Source organism: Coenobita brevimanus, chromosome 46, assembly GCF_032717465.1.
Source record: "Coenobita brevimanus isolate Jiangsu-jjx chromosome 46, ASM3271746v2, whole genome shotgun sequence".
Taxonomy (NCBI): domain Eukaryota; kingdom Metazoa; phylum Arthropoda; class Malacostraca; order Decapoda; family Coenobitidae; genus Coenobita; species Coenobita brevimanus.
In genome coordinates this window covers 50026715-50031147 of record NC_136999.1, presented here as the reverse complement: position 1 = coordinate 50031147, position 4433 = coordinate 50026715, and positions in this window count along the sequence as shown.

Sequence of the window (4433 nt, the reverse complement as noted above, 5' to 3'; positions counted from 1 at the left end):
CATATATTGATGTCCCCTATATTAGGTTGTGCCTCGACTGACAGTCACCAGGTGATGAGTGCAGGTATGTAAATGTAGAAAGGCATTTCATATCTGCAGTCGATGGTGTTCTCTTGGTCGAGGCTGTTTTACCATTAATGTAGGTCTAGTTATTTGTCTCTTAGGATTTAGTATAGGTTAGCGATTTGTCTGTTAGGTGATTAGTTTTAGGGTCTTTAGGCACTTTAGTTTATAATATAAGGTTAAATATATAAAAAATAAAAAAAATCATAATATAAATAAAACTACAAAAAAAATAATAAAATAAAAATTATTATATATATATATATATATATATATATATATATATATATATATATATATATATATATATATGTACTCTACGTGTTCATGAGTGTGTGTATGTTCATATGCATGGATGTGTGTGTATATATATATATATATATATATATATATATATATATATATATATATATATTGCCTTAATGACTAGGGGCTCCGGCCCCAATGGTCGATAGGCAAAAAAAAAAAAAAAAAAAAAAAAAAACGGTAACTGGGTTAATATATGGCCCGGGCCTCCCAAAAGGCGAGGCAATCTATAACAACAACAACAACATCCAGACGGCATCATTTAATTCTGAAACAATCTGGGGTAGCGTAGGGGGTTAATTAAAGCTGTATAAAACCCCTTCAGTCCGAAGAGTCTACCCTAACCTGAATAAAATCGTCCGGAGAAAGAAAGAAAAATATAACCTACTTGCCCTGTGCTTACAACTTTTATCGACAGGGAAGGACGAGCCTCTGCCTTTTGTTGGATTTGTTGGAAAGCTTATGGTTATTCGCTTTAATCAGCCTGCATCACGTACTACAGAGTGCGGTTAGCAACGACACACAGAGGCCAGAGACGTTCAGTGCACAGCCAATAGCAAATGTTGACTGACTCAGGTGGGGGAATGAAGTGTGCTACCTGCTCTATTTTTATGTGACAGCAATAGGAAGCGCACACAACCAACCAAACAATAAGCAACAAATAAACCACACACACACACACACACACACACACACACACACACACAAACGATAGAGGATACTCTCTATCGTTTGGGTACGAACGAGAAACATGGAAGGCAGGAGACAATACTAGAACCTTTGCTCATGGCTGTACGTCCTATGATTCAAAAATGACCGTCAGATTTTGGGGTCCGATCTTGACCTTTGCGATTTCTGTTTTAACCCCTTCATTTGGTCCTGAAGAGGGGCGCCTTCTCGCAGTGGCACCAATGTAACTCCGGGACCCCACTGACCTGTAAAACAAATGCCTCTTAACTCCTTCCTATCCTCCGAAAAGAGGATGGTGAACTGCAGGAGAATGGTAACTTCAGCCTGCAGTCCACCGAGTTGACGTTCAGATAAGCCTGGGGTTACAACTGCTGCTATAGATTATTCACTTTAACCTGACCCAGATTTTCATCCTTTTGCAGCTAATTTCACGTAGCTCAGTGGCGGAAAAAGACAATACTGCGTCCCTGCATTCTTTCTGTGGCACTTCTTTGTGATTAGTATTTCATTCTAGTGTTGCTCCATTGTCAAAGCACAGCATTGAAGATGGAGGGATGGCAATTTCTGGCCAAGGTAAAGTGACCAGCGTATACCACCACCCCTAACAATTCGCTACCATGATTTTTAGTTTAATTTTTACCTTCAGACCATTTTATACACGATTCAGAGACGATTTTTGAGCGGAAGGGCTGAATATCCCTCATTGACCCCCCCCCCCCGCAGGCAACAAGGCTTTTCCATATTTGACCAAAATCTTCAGGAGAAACATAGAATGAGAGAGAAAAAAAAACATACACAGGGTCAGGAAAACAGCCGTACAGTCACACGCAAAAGTTGGTCCACATTTCTCTTTCAAAAATGTGTCCTGGCGTTTATACAGGGTGTCCAGTGATTCTCTGTCTGTCTGTCTGTCTCTCTGTCTCTGTCTGTCTGTCTGTCTGTCTGTCTGTCTGTCTCTCTCTCGAAAATTGAGGTTAGTCTAGGGCTAAATGAGTGAACAATGTTATAACAACGTGGGTCCATTTCTCAACCGCTAAGAGAGAGAAGAATTACTGATAATCTTACGGGCAACAATACTCTCTCTCTCTCTCTCTCTCTCTCTCTCGTAATTACCCCATAAGGTCATCAGTAATTGTAGCTCCGTATCGGCTGAGAATTAGACCCGCTGTGGTTTAGCAATTATTTGGCATTAGGTCAAGAATAATTAGGTCTGGAATAATTAGGTCTGGAGTAATTAGGTCTGGAGCAATTAGGTCTAGAATACTAAGGTCTAGAATAATTAGGTCTAGAATAATTAGGACTAGAATAATTAGGTCTGGAGTAATTAGGTCTAGAATAATTACGTTTAGCATAATTACCTGTAGTTTCTAAATTTTCTCACGGGACACGTTTCTCATTAAAGAACAGAGAGCATTCTTTCTTCTCTTATCACATCCTCCTCTTCATCATCATCATCATCAATCCTCCTCTTCTTCCTCCTCCTTATCATCACCGTCATTATCACCATCCTCTTCCTCTTCTTTATCACCATCATCATCATCATCATCATCATCCCTCTTTCGTTGTGTGCTTTCCTTTCTGTTACAAAAGGCGTAGGAGAACTTCAGCTCAATCCTGTACGTCCTCGGGCTGAAAGGATTAACCTGCCTACCAAACTCTGAGTTACTTAGATCCGCTAATTTACCGCTTTAATTTTTCGTTCTCTCTCTGTTATCTTCCCCCCCATCTCCCTCTCTCTCTCTCTCTCTCTCTCTCTCTCATACTCTGGATGTATACCACGAGAAGACTTCATTCATCTTAAGACGTTTTGTATAAAAGGCTTAAGAAAGGCTGTATAGGACCAATCCAGTTGAGAGAGAGAGAGAGAGAGAGAGAGAGAGAGAGAGAGAAACAGACGTACAGACTGACAGACAGAGACAGAGAGACAGAGAGGGAGAGAGACAGAGACAGAGAGAGGGAGAGAGACAGAGACAGAGAGAGAAATCGTGTGGAAGCAACAGTAATGAACTTAATTAAGGATGTCATTTAATTTAGAAAGATTCCTCTTCTCTCCTCCCCCCTCCTCTCTCTCTCTCTCTCTCTCTCTCTCTCTCTCTCTCTCTCTCTCATAAATTTCTCTACTTCTCTTTCACTCCATATACATTTTTCCTTCCTCCCCCCCCCCTCTCTCTCTCTGCACATACATTTTGCTTCCTTTCTTCTCCACTTTTTCCTTCCTCCCTCCTCTCTCCTTTCCTTTCCTCTCTTTCCTCTTCACTCTCTCTTCCTTCCCTCCCTCCCTCCATATTTTGATGCCTTCCCTTGTTTCATTTCTGCTTCCTCCTCCTTTGCATTTTTTTACTTCCCTCTTCCTCTTAGCTCCCGTTTTCCCTCCCTTCCCCTCTCTCTCCTCCACCTTTTCTTCTCTTTCTCAGTTTTCTCCCTTCCCTCCCTCCTCCTTCCACTTTTTTTCACCCTCCCTCCCAAGTCTTTCTCTTCTCTCTCTCTCTCCCTTCCTTTACATTTTTCTTTCCTCTCTCTCTCTCTCTCTCTCTCTCTCTCCCAGCAACTTCCCGCCGCTGTCGTATAAAATCAAACATGTTTTTCTAAAAGTAACTGATCCATTATCCTGGAAGAGAGGAGGAGGAGGAGGAGGAGGAGGAGGAAGGGGAGGAAGAGGAAGAGGAAGAAGAAGAAGAAGAAAAAAAAAAGATGAGAAGGAGGAGAAGGAGGAGGAGGAGGAGGAGGGGGAGGAAGAGGAAGAGGAAGAAGAAGAAGAGGAAGGAGAAGAAGAAGAAGAAGAGAAGGAGGAGGAGGAGGAGGATTACATAGGATTACATAGGAAAGCAAACAGCAACAGACCTTATGGTCCTTTCGAGGCTGCTTGTTACAGAGAAAACTATGACTACAAGATCTAACTCTACATGCTGAAGGATAAGGATAGTAAAGCAAGAAGGCTCCCCCCACCACCAAACCCTCCAGGAAAAAGTGAGAAAAAAAAAAAAAAACACCATGCAACATGGAAAAACTGACATGGAAATTTCATAGGAAAAACTGGAAAAGTCACACTCTATAATACTTTGTCTATAAGCTACCCGACTGAGTAACCTGAAAGGGAAAGTAATCAAATCAACTAATAGTTATGGCATGACATTATAAATCGATACATTGAGTTTATGGGAAGTCTGTGGACATAATGTGGAAACTACACACTGCACAGTGTGGATGTTTAGGGGTGGTGCGGCAGCCTTGCCTGGTGCTTTTGAGGTAGGCAGCAGTCAATCAGGCCCTAGCTCCGTTCCATCCACTGAGACAAGGAACTCTCCCATGTGGGACAAGTACACAAGTTTCCTCCTGAAGCAGTGACCCCTGGTACATTAAAAAAATCCCGATGG